This window comes from Phoenix dactylifera, chromosome 1 (genome assembly GCF_051530095.1).
Source record: "Phoenix dactylifera cultivar Ajwa chromosome 1, Ajwa_hap1_PhDact_Kaust_v1.1, whole genome shotgun sequence".
NCBI lineage: Eukaryota > Viridiplantae > Streptophyta > Magnoliopsida > Arecales > Arecaceae > Phoenix > Phoenix dactylifera.
This window is the reverse complement of record NC_143190.1, coordinates 24,880,579-24,902,610: the sequence shown is the minus strand read 5'-3', so window position 1 is coordinate 24,902,610 and position 22,032 is coordinate 24,880,579. Positions and strand designations below refer to the sequence as shown.

The window sequence follows — 22,032 nt, the reverse complement described above, 5'->3', positions numbered from 1 at the left end:
AAGGGGTCTTTCTATGGAGTTGAGAAAGGGTGTTCACACAAATATATGAGAAGGCAAGTGTTCATGAACAAGCAACAGACAACCATTGATCTTATGATAGGATCACCAACCATTGGGAACTCAACCATTCTTACCACAAACCCACTTAGGATCAAAAAGGTCAATAATAAAAGGTTGTAATGAGGCTAAAGTTAAGTAAAATAAAAATAATAAAAGGATGGATAAGAGAATTCAAAAGAACTTTCCAGTACATGCTAGAGGTCTTCACCAGATATAACATCAAGCACAACTTCCTCAAACCACTTGTACCTCTCTTTTTTTTTTCTTTTCCCTTTTTTTCACGCTAGTCATACCATTTGGTTGTATTAGGCTAAACATATGGCTTATACAACCATGGTACTTGGTTATTTCATCAACAACTTCATACTAGCATTTTGAACCTGTGACAAGCGGTTTAGGAACCAATAGAATCATTTTAAGAATGGAGATTAGAGCTTGAGACATTTCAAGGCCTGTGGTAATAGAAAGCTGAAGCTGCTGGTGGAGTTGATTTGTTTCTTTGTTTCTTTCTTTTCTTTTTCTTCTTCCTTTTTTTTTTTTTAAAAAAACACAACCTTTGGTTGCAATCATGGAGTCCATTTCAGCAAACCTGCCAGCACCAATGAGAAACCACCACAGTACATCCCCTTTCTTGTCTTTATTATTTACGGACCAACATTTATCATCCCTAGCATATACTTGAAAGTAAAAGGTAGGAAAGATATAATAATTTAAGCTCAACTCCAATGTGGAGGGGGGTAAGGACATATGGGTTTACAAAGGAAAGGGTTCTTTTTTTTCGGGCTCAAAATGGTTTCTAATGGATAAAACATGGGTTAGCTTGAAAGGCTCAAATGTTCATCCTCAACTGACCTTCATCATCTCCTAAGTATAATCAACCAACATACCACAAACTGTGTAGTAAAAATTTCCAATAGAGCAACCAATTCAAAAAAATCAATGAACGCATGCCACAAGTCTCTGAACATGATGAACTCTCTCTCTCTCTCTAATGCTCACCAATGCGTAAATACTTAAGTTTGAGAGTTCTCTAATTGTATGCATTGAACATCCATCAAACCACAAGGCTTAGATGCGTGCATAAAAAAAAGAATTCAAAGGGTGTCTTAATAGTGTGACTAAGATAGAAAATTTGACTTCAGCAAAAATACTCTGTAATCATTTATTTTTTTAAGCAAATTCATGCAAAAACACATACACATGGGCTGCCCTCCCCCAACTAAAACATGACATTGTCCTCATGTATGGAAATAAAAGCATAGAAAACAAAATAGGATAGAGGTCACCTGATTAGCGGAGCACAAATCCATTGTAAAAACAGGAAGCTGGCAAACTTGGAAATTAAACTAAGGAAACCAAACGAAATAAAACAAAACAAGCAAAAACAAAAACTGAAACAAAGACAAAATAAAGAAAAACAAAAAGAAACAAGAAAAAAGAGAAACGTAACTGCATGGGCATAGCATCACTGTTCGTAGACGGGGTCCATGAGAAGAATATCTTCCTCTACTGGAGCCTCTTTCTCGAGGACCGGCTTGAGTCTCTGGTCCTTTTGTGGTAAAGCATCGTAATTTACCAGGGTGTTTATGAAGCCTAGAATCATATAAGTATACTCGTTGATTAGGTGCAAACGTTTTTCTAAGGATATTTCTATCATGAAATGCCTTCATCTTAGCCTTGTAAATTCTAGAATTTTCATAAGCTTCATTTCGCAACTCTTCTAACTCGGTCATCTAGAACTTTCTAAGCTCACCGGCTTCAGGTAAATCAAAGTTAAAGTTCTTAATAGCCCAATAGGCTCTATGTTCTAGCTCTACCGGTAAGTGGCAAGGTTTACCAAAAACAAGCCTATATAAGGTAACATGCCTAGGGGGGTCTTGAAAGCTGTACCGTATGCCCAAAGCACATCAATTAATCGCAATGACCAATCCTTCTGATCGGGGTTAACTGTTTTCTCTAAAATACGCTTAATCTCTCTATTAGCAAGCTCTACCTGCCCACTTGTTTGAGGACGGTAAGCTGTAGAAATCTTCTGCACCACCCCATACTTCCTCATCAATGCTTCAAAAGACCGGTTATAAAAATGTGTACCCCGATCACTAATGATAAGACGTGGTGTACCATAACGAGACAACACATTTTTCTTTAGAAATTTAATTACTGTCTTATTATCATTGTTCCTACAAGCTGCAACCTCTACCCATTTGGACACATAATCTACTACAACAATAATATATAGATAACCAAAAGAAGGAGGAAAGGGTCTCATAAAATCTATACCCCAACAATCAAAAATTTCTATCACTAAAATTGGATTCAAAGGCATCATATTACGACAGCTCCTAATTTTTGACATCTCTCACAAGAACGACAGTAAACATTTGTGTCTCGAAACAATGATGGCCAATAAAATCCACACTGCAAAATTTTTGCAGCGGTTTTCTTCATAGAGAAATGGCCTCCACTTAAAAAGATGTGGATCATCCCAATAAAAAGAATGTACCTCTGTTAAGAACTTCTGCTTATCCTGTGCATTCCAGTCTGATGGCATCTCACCTGTTACCAAATAATTGACAATATGTGCAAACCACGACATGGAGGTGATAGAAAATAATTGTTCACCTAGAAAATCATCACCGATCGGTGGTGTATCTGTAGTATCCTCAAATATTAGCCTTGAGAGGTGATCAGCCACCCCATTCTCTAAATCCTTCTTGTCCTTGATGGTTAGATTAAATTTCTGCAAAAGCAAGATCCACCTAATTAATCGCGCCTTAGCATCCTTCTTTGCGAGAAGTTGCTTAAGGGTTGCATGATCTGTAAAAATTATAATAGATGAGCCAATCAAATAAGCACGGAATTTATCTAATGCAAATACTACAGTTCTTTTTCAATAGTAGAATAATTCATTTGAGCACTATTTAAAGTCCTACTAGCATAATAAATGACAAAGGGCTTTCCCTCTCTCCGTTGACCTAAGACAGCCCCTACTGCATAGTCACTTGCATCATACATAATTTCAAAAGGTAAACTCCAATCTGGTGGCTGCATTATGGGAGCTGAAGTGAGCTTCCCAATGAACGTTTGGAATGCCTCTTGGCACTCTTGTGTCCACTCAAATGGGGTATCCTTAATTAGAAGGTTACACAATGGTCTAGATATGGCAGAAAAATTCTGGATAAACCTCCTATAGAAACCAGCATGACCAAGGAATTGTCACGGCTCCTCGAATCGGGGCTGGACCGGACGCGGATCAAGGTATAAACCAGATCAGGTCGCTGGACGGGTTCGAGGTCTGACGGTGCTCTCTAGAGATTTGGGCAACTTGGAGACCAAATCTGGGCCCTAGGATCACCTAGGGAAACGTGTGCAAGATGTAGGTGGAATACCCAAGAGCATGGGGCCGTGGGCACGTGCTCCAAGGCGTGTATTGTTGAGAATACATGCTGGTTCATCATTAGGAGGAAAGCTGCTGCAACGAGACTGATTCAGCGTTGTGGGCTTATCTCGAAGCATGGACTGAATCCGGGAAATTGGGATGCATGGAAATGTGTGCCACTGATGGAGGAACATGGCATAAGTCTCCAGAAGGCAAGGGACACGTTTTAACACGTTTTTATAACTGAAAACGTGTATGGTTAGAGGACGTGGCTGTAACGCTGTTTCCACGCGTTTTCACTTTGAGGGGCATTTCGGGAACTCTACATAAGTCCGTTCAAAGTGGAAAAGGTGCCATCTGGAAGCATTTTTTGTCCTGAATCTAGCGAATCTAGTTTCATGGTAATCGGAGTTCGTTTGAGGCATGAACTTGGCGGTTTTATCTGATTGCGCAGAATCCTGCGGGAATGGGGGTTTTCCTATCTTATCTAGAATTCATCCTTATCTTGTGCATGGGAAGTTGAGTTCGGGAGGGACTAACTAGAGGTTGTTCCTCTATAAGAGGACCCTCAAAGGGGAGGGATTGGTATCCGGTAGAGCTGGAGAGGCCAAGAGAGCTTATTGTAATCAGTTGAGTGGTTATTCAATAAAGTTCTCTTCCCCTACATTTCTTCTTCTCCTTCGTGGTATTTTCTGGTGTTGTGTTTCGCTGCATTATTATTGTTAGGCGTGACCTAAGTCATAGAGACTAGGTACCCACGCCAGGAAGGCTGATCGGTTATCTTCGATAGACCGAGCCGCACGTCGTTGGGATTCGCTTTGTAATCCCTTCGTTCGTGTCACTTGGTATCAGAGCCATACCCGAAATGAAGGAGACGACCTCTACGGTAACTTCCAAGGTGGGAATGGCGGACGCATCATCCTCGACCATGGATCCCAATCCAGCCTCAGGAGGAGGCATGGCGATGGGTGGAGCGCATCCAGTTGATGAATCTCTGTATGGGTTACGTATTGCATCTCCGGTTATCTCCGCCGACAATCGATTACGGAGGTGCGAGGCCCAAATAGCTGAGGTTGAAGGACGGATGGAGGACCTTGAGGGTAGGGACGCAACCCTCCGAGGTGAGATCGCCGCTCAGCTGAACCAGATTTCCTTCGATATGGAGCGGCGCTATAAGGAAGTGCTGCGGCGTAACGAGGAGTTGGAGATCATGGTGAAGGCTCTCCAAAATCAGGTGGTTGGCCTTTTAAAGGAGAGTACCACCACAGGCGTATCCTCTTCTCCATTGACAATGGAGGTCGCAAGAGAGGCTACGCGCCCCCTGCACAAGCTTGATGTTCCCAAGCCACAAGAGTTCTGCGGACGACGGTCCGCGAAGGAGGTGGATAACTTTCTTTTCGCCGTGGAGCAATACTTGCAGGTTACCGGCGTGAGGGAGGAAGCCATGAAGGTGAGCACGGCGGCCATGTTCTTGAGGGATGTGGCGATGCTTTGGTGGCGACGTCGGGCCGACGATGTGAAGCGAGGGGCTGTTCCAATCACCACTTGGGTACAGTTCCAAACTGAACTTTGAAAGCAATTCTTCCCCGCGTTCGCTAAGGATGATGCTCGAGCACGACTACGGCGACTCACGCAAAAGGGCGATGTGCGTGAGTATGTGCGAGAGTTCAGCGAATTGTTGTTGGAGGTACCAGACCTCAGCAACGAGGACTCTCTCTTCACTTTCCTTGACGGGCTCAAACCGTGGGCAAAGATGGAATTGCAGCGAAGAGGAGTCCAGAGTTTGAACGAGGCGATAGCTCAAGCGGAGGCTCTCATCGAGTTCAAGACTCAACCCACAGCTCCCAAAGCCCAAGCATCGAAACAGGGCAAAGGTGGGGGAGCGAAATCAGGTCACAAAGGAGGTACAAAGGGCTCGAATCCGAGCTCCTCGAGTGGAGGGGCTTCCCAAGCGAAGGGCAAAGGGGTGGCGCAAGGTACCAGCACCATCTCATGCTATATTTGCAATGGACCGCACAAGGTGAAGGACTGTCCATTGAGGGGCAAGATAGCATCTATGGCGGTGGAGGAGAAGCAAGAGACCGACCAAAGGATGGGCTCACTCAGTCTCAATGCCCTGAAGGCCAAGGGGCCACGAGGTCTGCTCTATGCACCTATCTGCATTGGTGGTCACATCTTCCAGGCCCTCATTGATACGGGTGCCACTGACTTCTTCGTGGATCTAGCTACGGCAAAGAGGTTAAATCTGAAGATTGAACATGATGAACACACGTTCAAGGCGGTCAATTCCGCAGAAGTGGCTACCAGCGGACGTCGAAGGATGTTGAGATCCAATTCGGCGCATGGACCGGACGGGTGACAGCGGTGGTCGCCCCGATCGACGACTATGAGGTGGTCATCGGCATGTCTTTGCTTACCCAGCTACAAGCCATGATAAAGCCGGATTCAGATGTGGTGGTGGTCCTGAATCCGAGTGGAGCTTGCGTAGTTCCAGGGAAGCGAGTTAAAGGGACTCCGCAGCGAGTCCTATCGGCGATGCAACTTGCTAAGGGGCTGAGAAGAGGACTTCCAACATATATTGCATCTCTTCAGGAGGAAGAACTACTGGAAGGAGAAGAGATTCCAGTGCCCATCGAGGGTGTTCTCACTGAATTCAGGGATGTGATGCCCCCCGAGTTACCCAAGCAATTGCCGCCAAAAAGAGAAATCGATCATCAGATTGATTTGGTGCATGGAGCACGTCCACCAGCTCAAGCACCATATAGGATGGCCCCACCTGAACTCCAGGAGCTGAGGAGGCAGCTAACGGAGTTGGTGGACAGCGGGTTCATTCGACCTTCGAAGAGTCCGTATGGAGCACCGGTACTTTTTCAGAAGAAGCACGATGGTTCGTTGAGACTCTGCATCGACTACAGGGCCCTCAACAAGCTCACGGTGAAGAACAAGTACCCCATTCCTCGGATTGATGATTTGTTCGATCAACTTGGCAAGGCACGATGGATTTCCAAGTTGGATCTTCGCAGCGGGTACTATCAGGTTCGCGTGGCGGAGAAGGACATTGAGAAGCTGCATGTGTGACAAGGTACGGGAGCTTTGAGTACCTTGTCATGCCTTTCGGCCTCACCAACGCACCAGCAACTTTCTGTGCTTTGATGCAGCGTGTACTCCACGACTTCATCGATATATTCGTGGTAGTATACTTGGATGACATTGTTGTATACAGTCGGGCATTGGATGAGCATGTGGCACACCTGAGGCAAGTCTTCTCTACCCTACGGCAGCACCAACTCTTTGTGAAGAAGGAGAAGTGTGTGTTTGCGCAGCAGAGGGTGCCGTTCCTCGGGCACATCATTGGGGATGGAAGGCTCATGATGGATCCCTCAAAAATTTCAGCCATAGCCGAGTGGGAGGTACCTACACGTGTTACACACTTACGCTCTTTTCTTGGCTTTGCAAATTACTATAGGAGGTTCATCACCGGATATTCGAAGTTATGCGCCCCACTGACGGATTTGTTAAAGAAGGATCGACCATGGCGGTGGTCAAACCAATGTCAGGAGGCGTTTGATCGTCTCAAGCAGGCGGTCACGGCGGAGCCGGTCCTCGTGCTACCGGACTTTTCTATTTCTTTTGAAGTCCACACCGACGCATCAGATTTTGCCATTGGAGGGGTGCTCATGCAGGAAGGGCACCCAGTGGCCTACGAGAGTCGGAAGTTGAACGACACCGAGCGCAGGTATACGGTTCATGAAAAGGAGATGACTGCAATTGTGCACTGTCTTCGAACCTGGCGTCATTACCTCCTCGGATCTAAGTTTGTGGTGCGCACGGATAACGTGGCCACAAGCTACTTTCAGACCCAACCAAAACTCACCCCCAAGCAGGCGAGATGGCAGCAGTTTCTGGCTGAATTCGATTTCGACATCGAGTACAAGCCGGGCCGAACTAATTCAGTCCCTGATGCTTTGAGTAGAAAGGCACAGCTGGCTGCAGTGTCTTCCTTTTCCGGACCAGCAAGTAACCTAATGGAGAGGGTCAAGACCGAGATGGAGAAGGATCAATGGGCCACTTCCATGGGTGAACTCATCAAAGACGGCAAGGCGCGCCGTTTCTGGACTGAAGGAGGGCTGATTTTGACACGAGGGCGACGTGTCTATGTGCCTTCAGGTGGAGGGCTGAGGCGCGAGGTGTTGCGAGAACACCATGATTCTATGTGGGCGGGACACCAGGGGGTGCATCGGACCCAAGCTCTCATAGAACATAACTACTATTGGCCGAAGATGCGGGATGACATCGAGGAGTATGTTCGCACTTGTCTACTATGCCAACAAGACAAGATTGAACATCGACGGCCTGCGGGGTTGTTGGAGCCATTACCTATACCAGAGCGTCCGTGGGAGAGTGTCTCCATGGACTTCATCATAGGACTACCTCTGGCGGATGGGAACAGCTCTATCATGGTAGTGGTGGATCGCTTCTCGAAGTACGGAGTCTTCATTGCAGCACCTACTACTTGCCATGCGGAGGACGTGGCGCGGTTGTTCTTTACATATGTGGTGAAATATTGGGGGATACCGCGGAGTATCGTTTCTGATCGTGATGCTCGCTTCACGGGAAGGTTCTGGACGGAGTTATTTCGGATACTCGGAACGGAGCTGAAGATGTCCACGGCCTTCCACCCTCAGACCGATGGCCAAACAGAGCGAACCAATGCATTATTGGAGATGTATTTGAGGCACTATGTGAGTGCCAACCAGCGGGATTGGGTGCGACTCTTGGACCAAGCCCAATTCAGCTACAACTTACAGCGATCGGAGTCGACAGGTAAATCACCATTCGAGGTGATTACAGGGCTGCAACCAGACACTCCGGGAAGTATCGCAGCGGACTACATGGGACGTAGTCCGACTGCCTACAGGTTCGTGAGGGATCTGAAGGAGGATACAGATTTGGTTCAGGTCTCCTTGTGGAAGGCGACCAAACGGATGAAGAAGTGGGCTGACATAAAGCGGCGGGCAGCTGAATTTCAGGTTGGTGATCGGGTATTGGTAAAGCTTTATCATCACATGAAATTGAAGTCGGGCTACCACAAAGCACTTGTGAGGAGGTATGAAGGTCCCTTCAGCATCACACATCGAATTGGAGAGACAGCATACCGATTGTCGCTGCCTTCCAAGCTGAAAGTGCACCCGGTGTTCCACGTGTCCTTGTTGAAACCATTCAAAGAGGACACAACTGACCCTTCCCGGGCTCGAAGCGGGCGAGCTCCAGTGGCCGTACGAGTTCATTACACCAAGAAGGTTTCTGAAATCAAGGCGGACAGGAAAAAGGGTAACCGTGTGCAATACTTAGTCCGATGGAAAGGATTATCAGATTCAGAAGCAAGCTGGGAATATGGTGACGAACTATGGCAGTTCGAAGACATCATCAACGAGTACCGCCTAGCCTCGTCAGGGGCGACTTCGGCTTAGGTGGGGGAGGGTGTCACGGCTCCTCGAATCGGGGCTGGACCGGACGCGGATCAAGGTATAAACCAGATCAGGTCGCTGGACGGGTTCGAGGTCTGACGGTGCTCTCTAGAGATTTGGGCAACTTGGAGACCAAATCTGGGCCCTAGGATCACCTAGGGAAACGTGTGCAAGATGTAGGTGGAATACCCAAGAGCATGGGGCCGTGGGCACGTGCTCCAAGGCGTGTATTGTTGAGAATACATGCTGGTTCATCATTAGGAGGAAAGCTGCTGCAACGAGACTGATTCAGCGTTGTGGGCTTATCTCGAAGCATGGACTGAATCCGGGAAATTGGGATGCATGGAAATGTGTGCCACTGATGGAGGAACGTGGCATAAGTCTCCAGAAGGCAAGGGACACGTTTTAACACGTTTTTATAACTGAAAACGTGTATGGTTAGAGGACGTGGCTGTAACGCTGTTTCCACGCGTTTTCACTTTGAGGGGCATTTCAGGAACTCTACATAAGTCCGTTCAAAGTGGAAAAGGTGCCATCTGGAAGCATTTTTCGTCCTGAATCCAATGAATCTAGTTTCATGGTAATCGGAGTTCGTTTGAGGCATGAACTTGGCGGTTTTATCTGATTGCGCAGAATCCTGCGGGAATGGGGGTTTTCCTATCTTATCTAGAATTCATCCTTATCTTGTGCATGGGAAGTTGAGTTCGGGAGGGACTTGTAACTAGAGGTTGTTCCTCTATAAGAGGACCCTCAAAGGGGAGGGATTGGTATCCGGTAGAGCTGGAGAGGCCAAGAGAGCTTATTGTAATCAGTTGAGTGGTTATTCAATAAAGTTCTCTTCCCCTACATTTCTTCTTCTCCTTCGTGGTATTTTCTGGTGTTGTGTTTCGCTGCATTATTGTTGTTAGGCGTGACCTAAGTCATAGAGACTAGGTACCCACGCCAGGAAGGCTGATCGGTTATCTTCAATAGACCGAGCCGCACGTCGTTGGGATTCGCTTTGTAATCCCTTCGTTCGTGTCAGAATGATCTAACATCCTTCACAGTCTTAGGTGTGGGCAACTTAGAGATCAACTCAATTTTGGATTGATCAACCTCTATTCCCCTAGAGGAAACAATATGGCCCAAAACAATACCCGAAGGCACCATAAAATGGCATTTCTCCCAATTCAATACAAGGCCTTTTTCTTTGCAACGAGCTAGAACCCTTTTTAAATTAAACAAACATACATCAAAGGAGTCACCAAAAACAGTCAAGTCATCCATAAACACCTCCATGCAATTCTCAACCCTATCACTAAAAATACTCATCAGGCACCTTTGAAAGGTAGCTGGAGCATTACACAAATGAAATGGCATATGACGAAATGCATAAGTTCCAAAGGGACATGTAAAAGTGGTCTTATCTTGGTCCTCTAAAGCAATTTCAATTTGATAATAACCAGAATAACCATCTAAAAAATAATAAAAGGGATGACCAGCTATACGCTCTAAGATTTGGTCGATGAATGGAAGGGAAAAATGATCTTTGCGAGTGGCAGCATTTAACTTCCTATAATCAATGCACATGCGCCATCCGGTTACTGCTTTGGTAGGGACTAATTCTCCTACATCATTCTTCACTACTATGACACCTGACTTTTTAGGAACTACCTGCGTAGGACTAACCCACTTGCTATCGGCAATTGGGTAAATAATACCCACATCTAACAGTTTTAAGACTTCATTTTTCACAACTTCTTTCATGGTAGGGTTTAGCCTGCATTGGGGGTCTCTACGAGGGTTGGCTCCCTCCTCCAAGTGAATCTTATGAGAACAAATTAAAGGGCTGATGCCTTTAATGTCGTCCATGGTCCAACCAAGTGCAGATTTATGCTCATTCAAAGTTGTGAGCAATTTTTTACCTTGTGATGCACTTAAGTCAGAAGAAATTATTACAGAAAAGGTATCACCAGGACCAAGAAATGCATGTTTTAAACCCTTAGGCAGTGGCTTTAACTCGACTTTTGGGGCTTCAATGGTAGATGGCTTCGGTTGTTCTCGCATCAAGGGCAGCTTCTCAAATCTTGGTTGCCATGTCCTCGTCCCATAATCCGGAGATGAATCAAAAACAGCACAAATATTAGTAACATCATTAGAGTCAAATGTGCTATCAAACCCAGAATTAATAAGAAAATATTCAAGAGGATCGGGGTCATGTTTTGTGATGGCTTCCTCTTGCATAAGTGTGTTTATCAGGTAAGTTTGGTGACACTCATCGTCCTCTTGTGGTTGTTTGCTTATGTGGAAGATATTGACCTCAAGGGTCATATGCCCAAAGGACAACTTCATCAACCCATTCCTGCAATTAGTTAGCATTAGCGGTGGCAAGAAAAGGTCTACCTAAAATAATGGAAATTTTTTATTCAGAAATAACAACAGAGTGTGTGTCTAGAATCAAGAAATTAAAAGGATAGTAAAATTTATCAACTTGAATTAACACATCCTCAACTATCCCCCTTGGTATCTTTACTGACCGATCAGCTAACTGTAAGACCACAAAGGTGGGTTTGATCTCTCCTAATCCCAATTGCAAGTAAATAGAATAAGGCATGAGATTGATACTAGCTCCCAAATCAAGTAAGGCCTGTGCAAACTCATGATTCCCAATAATACAAGAAATTGTGGGGCATCTGGGTCCTTATATTTTGGTGGGATTCTCTGTTCAATCAAAGCACTTACTTGTTCCATTAGAAAAGCTATTTTCTTAACATGGTGTTTTTTTTTACAGTGCACAAATCTTTAAGGACCTTTGCATAAGTTAGAACCTGTTTTATCACATGTAACAAAGGAAGATTAATTTTCACTTGCCTTAGGTTCTCTAGGATCTCGCCACTATGGTCCATAACTCTTGAGGTAGACTTGAGAGCTTAAGGAAAAGGCACTCTAACTGGACTCTTCACTATCTCTTCCTCTCTTGGAACATCAACTACATCACTACTCAACTTCCCTTGTGTGTCCTTAGGCTTGGGAACCCCTTCTATAACCTTACCACTTCGAGTAGTTATGGAATTAACCTCTTTAAGATCTTGCCTATCAGGGTTAGAAGTTTGTGCCATATGCTGACCTTGGAGATTGGGTTGAGCTTGGGATGAAAATTTTCCTCGCTCATTTACGGTTAAAGCACTAATCAACTTAGACACTTGACTCCTAATCTCTTTATTTTCCACAACCACCTAAGTAATCATTGATTCAAACTTCTGGTTTGTCTTATTCTGAGCCTCAATAAAAGCATGTAATGTGTCCTCTAAAGGATTCCTAGAAGATGGGGCATGGTATGGAGGTATAGAATAAGCTCAAGGCAGTTGTGGTTGTGCAGGATGTTGCGGGTCAGATTTCCAACTAAAGTTAGGATGGTTCCTCCAACTAGGATTATAGATATCTGAAAAGGGTGTAAAAGGCTTCTTGTACATACCTAGGGCATTACAATGTTCCTCATACACACCCCTCATTCAGCAAATGTGGGACAATCCTGAGCTAGGTGATCCACTCCACCACATACAAAACAGGGTCCATGGGACTCAACACGAGAAACAGTATGTGTAATCTTTGTATCCTTTGTTTTTAAGGCCTCTAACTCCCTAGTTAGAATTTCTATCCGGGCCTTGAGAGTATCCTCCTCTCTAAGATGGTAAATTCCTCCACTAGAAGGAGTAGCTATAGGTCGTAACCTACTAGTACTATCAGTCGCCCTAGGTCCTGTCCAAGTATGAGCTTTCTCAGCTAGGTCATTCAGGTACTCTATGGCCTCATCCGGATCTTTCTGAAAGAACTCACCATTACACATCATCTCTACAAATTGGCGCTCTCTAGGTGTAAGTCCCTCATAAAAATAACTAACTAAACGCCAACTCTCATAGCCGTGATGAGGACAAAGTTCAATAACCTCATAACCTCATAACTAAACGCCAACTCTCATAACCTCTCCCACACCTGATACAAAATCTCACTATCCTTTTGTGCAAAGGTTGAAATCTGTCTCTTCAAACCACTGGTCTTATGGTGGGGGAAGTATTTGTTAAAGAAAACCTATGTCATCTCATCCCAAGATCCTATTGACCGCGGTATCAGTGAATACAACCAACTTTTCGCTCTATCTTTCAGAAAAAATGGAAAAAACTTAAGTCTAACTGCATCTATTGTACCGGCCACCCTTCCATAAAGGACTTTCAAATTCTTGCGATTCCCGGCCCGGCGCTCTGCTTGGTTCGCCGGCTAGAAGAAATGAAGTGCCGTATAGAAAGGGTCATATGACGTGGCTCATTCCAAAGGAATTCCGGCAGGCGAGAGGGCAGGCAAGAAGACATTCCGCTCAGGGACATAGCCCCGGTCCCCCTCTCCAAGGCTCTCCCGTCTAATTAGTGCCTCCTCCCCAACTCTAAGTCTGATTTTTTCTGATATCGGGCAGTGTTTTGCTGACGCCTCGAATCGACGCTTTTGTTGCGACATGCTATGTTTTCTCGCCCATTGCTAGTAGGTTGATGGGTTGACTATGAAAAGTCGCCACTACCTCCTCAAACTCTCTAATGTCCACGAAAGGATTTTCATTCTCTAAGCCATGAAAGGTAGGAAGTAACTGTATCATTCCTGGTTTAAAATCCTGCTGTGGGACATTGGGTGGGAACATAATGCATGACGGTGTGCCTGTGCATGTAGGATGGAGATAGTCTTGGAGAGTCCTAATGGGCTGATCTTCGTGATTGCTCATGGTGTTAGAATTAGATGGCGTATCGGGCAAATCCACAGGAAAAGTGTCAGGTTCTAATTCCGGTCTTCTTGCAAATCTACCTAACTCGTCTCTATGCCTACGCATGCAACACAAAATATATGTATATTATTTTTATTTTTTTTCATTTTTTTTCATTTTTTTTGCAACACAAAACTATAAATGAAATAAACTGAAGACAAAAAGCAAGAGAAAAAAAGAAGAAGAAGGAACGAGGTTACCGCTTTGACGAATTAATTCAATAAAACTATTCCTTGAAGCGCATCTTGTACCGTTCTCCTTGGCAACGGTGCCAAAATTTGATTATGCCCAAAGAATAACGCGGCTATCATAGTATATATTGGGGTATCGATTCCACAAGAAGAAGGTAGGAGCACTAAAAGAAACTACAAAACTAAAAAGAAATATCAAAGCAGTAAAATGTGATATAAATGTTTAAAAGTAAATTGACAATTAGATTGCAGCAGTGAAAAGATGTGACTAGAATTAATGGCAGCAAAGCATCGGAAATTTCTCACTTAAATCAGGTAATTCCATTCATATTTGATCCATTGGATAACTCAATTAGAGATCATAGCACCAGATTCTCTAATCGGAAGATATAGCATTACAATCAAAATATTTAGTGGTAATTCTAGAAAATCATTCTCCTCTTTTAAAACCAAGGATTGTTATCCTTTTAGACTTAGATTCAAAGACAAAAATATACCCAATGGCAATATTTCAGCAAACAATTATACTAACTGGATAAACAATCAAATATAGATATAATTAAGCACCTCAACAATTCCATAGAAAAGACATGGCTGAATGTATGAAAAGAATAGGTTCAAGATTATCCTAATACAACAAAGATCTATTGATGAGAAATGATAAATAAGAATTGTATCAACATGAGAATCTATTACAAAGATCAAATATAAATGAAACTACCATCATTCAAGCGAGTTCATCCCAAGCTTCACTAAAGAATTAGCTCTCCATGAATTTTTGGCTCCTCTTGATGTTTTTTTGTAATGCAGCCTTTTCTCATTCAGAACGGCATGCTCCTCCAAGTATATATATATGGTTTTGGGGCTAAAAACCCTAGGAAACACGACTTAGACACGTTTGCATGCGTTTTTGCGACTTTAACCTCGAGCACCAACGCCAGCATGAAGTTTGGGAGGCTCTCTAGATCGCATCTGATCTTCAAATTTTGTGGTCTTATAGTTATTAGAAAGCTCTGGAAGTCTAGTTTCCAACAAAATTTGAATCATCTCAATTAGACTTTTGTAGCTCCCAAAATCATCGAAATACTACATAAAAGTCTGATCTGTCAGGCCCAGGCTGGCGGTTTAGGGAAACCTAACTTTGCAACCTCATAACATTCTCTCTGGAGCTCCAATTGACCTGATTCTTGATGCATATGAAACCTAAACATGTCTACTTCATCTCCATCAAGTTTTATTTCATTCGGACTGCAATAGAATATTCAATCTCCCTAACTCCATTCCTACAATGAAATCACCAAAATCAACTAAGACTTGGACACTTTGTGAAGTAAAGCTCAGATTAGAAAAATATCATAAAAATATCCAAATCATGCTTAAGTTTTAACAATTTAACCGAAAGTGGTAGTATTAAAAGGTACATTTTCATGCATCTATCATGCACTTTCAGCTTGGAAGGCAGCGACAATCGGTATGCTATCTCTCCAATTCGATGTGTGATGATGAAGAGACCTTCATACGTCCTCACGAGTGCTTTGTGGTAGCCCGACTTTAATTTCATGTGATGGTAAAGCTTTTCCAATATCCGATCACCAACCTGAAATTCAGCTGCCTGCAACTTTATGTCAGCCCACTTCTTCATCCGTTTGGTCGCCTTCAACAAGGAGACCTGAACCAAATCTGTATCCTCCTTTAGATCCCTCACGAACCTGTAGGCGGTCGAACTACATCCCATGTAGTTCGCTGCGATACTTTCCGGAGTGTCTGGTTGCAGCCCTGTAATCACCTCAAACGTTGATTTACCTGTCGACTCCGATCGCTGTAAGTTGTAGCTGAATTGGGCTTGGTCCAAGAGTCGCACCCAATCCCGCTGGTTGGCACCCACATAGGGCCTCAAATACATCTCCAATAATGCATTCGTTCGCTCTGTTTGGCCGTCAGTCTGAGGGTGGAAGGCCGTGGACATCTTCAGCTCCATTCTGAAATAACACCGTCCAGAACCTCCCCGTGAAGCGAGCATCGCGATCAGAAACGATACTCCGCGGTATCACCCAATATTTCACCACATATGTAAAGAACAACCGCGCCAGATCCTCCGCATGGCAAGTAGTAGGTGCTGGAATGAAGACCCCGTACTTCGAGAAGTGATCCACCACAACCATGATAGAGCTGTTTCCATCCACCAGAGGTAGTCCGATGATGAAGTCCATGGAGACACTCTCCCACGGACGCTCTGGTATAGGTAATGGTTCCAACAACCCCGCAGGCTGTCGATGTTCGACCTTGTCTTGTTGGCATAGCAGACAAGTGCGAACATACTCCTCGATGTCATCCCACATCTTTGGCCAATAGTAGTTATGTTCTATGAGAGCTTGGGTCCGATGCACCCCCTGGTGTCCCGCCCACATAGAATCATGGTGTTCTCGCAACACCTCGCGCCTCAACCCTCCACCTGAAGGCACATAGACACGTCGGCCTCGTGTCAAAATCAGCCCTCCTTCGGTCCAGAAACGGCGCGCCTTGCCATCTTTGATGAGTTCACCCATGGAAGTGGCCCATGGATCCTTCTCCATCTCGGTTTTGACCCTCTCCATTAGGTTACTTGCTGGTCCGGAAAGGGAAGAAACCGCAGCCAACTGTACCTTCCTACTCAAGGCATCAGGGATCGAATTAGTTCGGCCCGGCTTGTACTCGATGTCGAAATCGAATTCAGCGAGAAATTGCTGCCATCTCGCCTGCTTGGGGGTGAGCTTTGGCTGGGTCTGAAAGTAGCTTATGGCCACGTTATCCGTGCGCACCACAAACTTAGATTCGAGTAGGTAATGATGCCAGGTTCGAAGATAATGTACAATCGCTGTCATCTCCTTTTCATGAACTGTATACCTGCGCTCGGTGTCGTTCAGCTTCCGACTCTCATAGGCCACTGGGTGCCCTTCCTGCATGAGCAGCCCACCAATGGCAAAATCCGATGCGTTAGTGTGGACTTCAAAAGAAGTGGAAAAGTCCGGCAGCACGAGGACCGGCTCCACCATGACCGCCTGCTTGAGACGATCAAACGCCTCCTGACATTGGTTTGACCACCGCCATGGTCGATCCTTCTTTAACAAATCCGTTAGTGGGGCGCATAACTTCGAATATCCGGTGATGAACCTCCTATAGTAATTTGCCAAGCCAAGAAAAGAGCGTAAGTGTGTAACTCGTGTAGGTACCTCCCAGTCGGCTATGGCCGAAATTTTCGAGGGATCCATCATGAGCCTTCCGTGCCCAATGATGTGCCCGAGGCACGGCACCCTCCGCTCTGCAAACACACACTTCTCCCTTTTTACAAAGAGCTGGTGCTGCCGTAGGGTAGAGAAGACTTGCCTCAGGTGCGCCACATGCTCATCCAACGTCTGGCTGTACACAACAATATCATCCAAGTATACTACCACGAATTTATCAATGAAGTCGTGGAGTACATGCTGCCGTACCTTGTCATGACAAGGTATGACAAGGTACTCGAAGCTCCCGTACCTTGTCACACATGCAGTCTTCTCAATGTCCTCCTCCGCCACGCGGACCTGATAGTACCCACCGGGAAGATCCAACTTGGAAATCCATTGTGCCTTACTAAGTTGATCAAACAAATCGTCAATCCGTGGAATGGGGTACTTGTTCTTCACCGTGAGCTTGTTGAGGGCCCTGTAATCGATGCAGAGTCTCAACGAACCATCGTGCTTCTTCTGAAAATGTACCGGTGCTCCATACAGACTCTTCGAAGGTCGAATGAACCCGTTGTCCACCAACTCCATTAGCTGCCTCCTCAGCATCTGGAGTTCAGATGGGGCCATTCTATATGGTGCTTGAGCTGGTGGACATGCTCCATGCACCAAATCAATCCGATTATCGATTTCTCTTTTTGGCGGCAGTCGCTTGGGTAACTCGAGTGGCATCACATCCTCGAATTTAGTGAGAACACCCTTGATGGGTATTGGAATCTTCTCTCCTTCCAGTAGGTCTTCCTCCCGAAGGGATGCAATACATGTTGGAAGTCCCCTTCTCAGCCCCTTAGCAAGTTGCATCGCCGATAGGACTCACTGCGGAGTCCCTTTAATTCGCTTCCCTGGAACTACGCAAGCTCCACTTGAATTCAAGACCACCACCATATCTGAATCCGGCTTTACCATGGCTTGTAGCTGGGTAAGCAAAGATATACCGATGACCACCTCGTAGTCGTCGATCGGGGCAACCACCGCTGTCACCCATCCGGTCCATGCGCCGAATGGGATCTCGACGACGTTCCGCTTGTAGCTACCTCTTCGGAGTTGACCGCCTTGAATGTGTGTTCATCCGGTTTAATCTTCAGATTAAGCCTCTTCACTGTAGCTAAGTTCACGAAGAAGTCAGTGGCACCCGTATCAATGAGTGCCTGGAAGATGTGACCACCAATGCTGATAGGTGCATAGAGCAGGCCTCGTGGCCCCTTGGCCTTCAGGGCATTGAGACTGAGGGAGCCCATCCTTTGGTCGGTCCTCTCTTGCTTCTCCTCCACCGCCATAGATGCTATCTTGCCCCACAATGGACAATCCTTCACCTTGTGCGGTCCATTGCAAATATAGCATGAGATAGTGCTGGTACCTTGCGCCACCCCTTTGCCCTTTGTTTGGGAAGCCCCTCCACTCGAGAAGCCCGGATTCGAACCTTTTGCACCTCCCTTGTGACCTGATTTCGCTCCCCCATATTTGCCCTATTCCAATGCTTGAGCTTTGGGAGCTGTAGGTTGAGTCTTGAACTCGATGAGAGCCTCCGATTGATCTTTCGCCTCGTTCAAACTCTGGACTCCTCTTCTCTGCAGTTCCATCTTGGCCCACGATTTTAGCCCATCAAGGAAGGTGAAAAGAGAGTCTTCATTGCTGAGGTCTTGTACCTCCAACAATAATTCGCTGAACTCTCGCACATACTCACGCACACACCCTTTTGCGTGAGTCGCCGTAGTCGTGCTCGAGCATCATCCTTAGCGAACATGGGGAAGAATTGCTTTCGAAATTCAGTTTGGAACTGTGCCCAAGTGGTGATTGGAACAGCCCCTCGCTTCACATCGTCAGCCCGACGTCGCTACCAAAGCATCGCCACGTCCCTCAAGAACATTTTCGCCGTGCTCACCTTCATGGCTTCCTCCCTCATGCCGGTTACTAGTAGACGGCGAAAAGGAAGTTATCCACCTCCTTCGCGGACCGTCGTCCGCAGAACTCCTGTGGCTTGGGAACATCAAGCTTGTGCAGGGGGCGCGTAGCCTCTCTTGCGATCTCCATTATCAATGGAGAAGAGGATATGTCTGTGGTGGTACTCTCCTTTAAGAGGTCAACCACCTGATTTTGGAGAGCCTTCACAATGATCTCCAACTCCTCGTTACACCGCAGCACTTCCTTATAGTGCCGCTCCTTATCGAAGAAAATCTGGTTCAGCTGAGCGGCGATCTCACCTCGGAGGGTTACGTCCCTACCCTCAAGGTCCTCCATCCGCCCTTCAACCTCAGCTATTTGGGCCTCGCACCTTCGTAATCGATTGTCGGCGGAGATAACCGGAGATGCAATATGTAACCCATGCAGGGAATCATCAACTGGATGTGCTCCACCCATCACCGTACCTCCTTCTAAGGCTGGATTGGGATCCACGGTCGAGGATGATGCGTCCGCCATTCCCACCATGGAGGTTACCATAGAGGTTGCTTCCTTCGTTTTGGTATGGCTCTGATACCAAGTGTCACGTACGAAGGAATTTCAGAGCGGATCCCAACAACGTGCGGCTCGGTCTACCGATGATAACCGATCAGCCTTCCTGGCATGGGAACCTAGTCTCTATGACTTAGCTCACGCCTAATAACAATAATACAGCGAAGCACAACCCCAAAAAATACCACGAAGGAGAGAGAGAAATATAGGAGAAGAGAACTTTATTGAATAACCACTCAATTGATTACAATAAGCTCTCCTAGTCTCTCTGGTCTCTCGAGCTCTACCCGATACCATTCCCTCCCTTTTGAGGGTCATCTTATAGAGGAGCAACCTCCAATTACAAGTCCCTTACGAAGTCATTCGTGCAGGATTCTGCGCAATCAGATAAAACGGCCAAGTTAGTGCCCCAACCGAACTAGGATTACCACGAAACTAGATTCTTTGGATTCAGAACAAAAAATTCTTTTAGATGGCATCTTTTCCACTTTGAACGGACTTCTGTAGAGTTTCCGAAATGCCCTTCAACGTGAGAACGCGTGGAAACAGCGTTATGGCCACGTTTTCTAACCATCCATTTTTCAGTTGTGAAAACGTGTTAAAAACGTATCCCTTGCCTTCTAGAAACTTATGCCATGTACCTCCATCAGTGGCACACATTTCTATGCATCCCAATTTCTCGGATTCAGCCCATGCTTCGAGATAAGCCCTCAACACTGAATCAGACTCGTTGCAGCAGTTTTTCTCGTAATGATGAACCAGCATGTATTCTTGCCAATACATGCCTTGGAGCGCGTGCCCCCGGTCCCATGCTCTTGGGTATTCCTCCTAGATTTTTGCACACATTTTCCTAGTTGATCCTAGGGCCCATATTTGGTCTCCAAGTTGCCCAAATCTCTAGAAAGCACGGTCAGACCTCGAACCCGTCCAGTGACCCGATCGGTTTATATCTTGATTCGCGTCCGGTCCAGCCCCGATTCGAGGTGCTGTGACACAAAGAAGAGTTCTTTGATCTTTATGATTATGAATCTTTAGGAACTTGTGAATCTTGTCTTATGGAAAAAATGACTAAATCTCCAATCACTGGACATGGAGAAAGAGCAACTGAGTTATTAGGACTTGTGCATACAGATGTATGTGGTCCTATGACAACTCCAGCTTGAGGTAGATACTCTTGCTTCATTACATTCACTGATGATTTTGAAAGCGATTCTATGGTGCTAGTAGTGATAGCATGCTGAAATTTAAAAAATTTTCAAAATCAATGGCTGTACCTATTTGGGTTGCCTACATACCCCTTCACAAGGGGGATCAAGGCCACACGTAGTTCTTTTAGTTATGAAATATGCAGCGGAAAAAACCAAATTAAATGTTTTAATTCTAGCATGCATAAGAAATCAAATTTCAAAGTACCACAACAAGTATTCATGATCAATATGCCGGGATCGTTTATATGATTATGCTAAAATGATTGCATGATTAAATTCAGATCTGAAATGAGATTATTAATTAAGTTCTAAACTCAATTAATCTAACATCCAACTAATCTTCGAATGCCCATCGAATAGGCTCTGAAGATTACTCTGTGAAGAGCCCCAAAAGAGGTTTAATCTTTGAGGATTGGAACCTATAAGAATACAACTTTGGATTTGGATTCATACATTTATGAAATCTGAAAGTAATAGATCCGATGCTTGAGCTTCATAGGCACACACTCGTCTGGCCTCTACAAGAAATCAACGTGAAGCTCCTGGAGTGATCCAATCCCGCAGAAGTGCTAGCTTGCGCAGGATTTTCCTTTGCTGAATTTTGATCTTCCCAACGCTATCAACTTTTGATTCGCCTTCTTGGAAGAATATGGAGGAAAGGTTTATAGGGATTAAAGAGGACTTAAATCTGATCTAAAAGCTCTTTTCAGGGATCCCTATCAGCTATGGTGAGTTGAATTTAAGGAGAAATGGAATGGGCGGGATGAAGGCTGAATATCATTCAATGATTTCATTTTAAAGGCACGCCATCTGATCATTTGAATTCGAAATTCAAATAGAAGTCTGGTATTTTGTTGGCGCATGAAGGGGATGGTTGCAACAAGATAGATCTTATCTTATTGAATTCAAACAATGGATAGTTCATGCGAGTGAGATAGGATCAAAATGAATGGTGCCGATCTTCCATCATCATCTTCCCATTCTCCCACATGTGCCAGGATCCAAATCCCATCAGTTTTCATTGAAAAACCACTTCCGGATCAAATTCCACGAATTCAGCCCGTCCGCAACTTCCAGGATTTTCAGAAGGAGTCGACCTTCCTGAGCTCGAGTCGACTCCTTCCCCTTTGAGTCGACTCCAAAGTCAACCCGAGTCGACCCCCATAGCTTCACAGGTCGACCCCGGCTGAGACAATAGAGTACTTCTTCCCTTGATACGCCCAGCGAGT

General features: G+C 45.3%; 1 pseudogene; it reads right to left on the bottom strand.

The window, feature by feature from the left end:
* Positions 1–2,419: 2,419 nt before the first annotated feature.
* LOC149768550 (uncharacterized) lies at positions 2,420–12,272 on the bottom strand (annotated as a pseudogene).
* Positions 12,273–22,032: the final 9,760 nt, after the last annotated feature.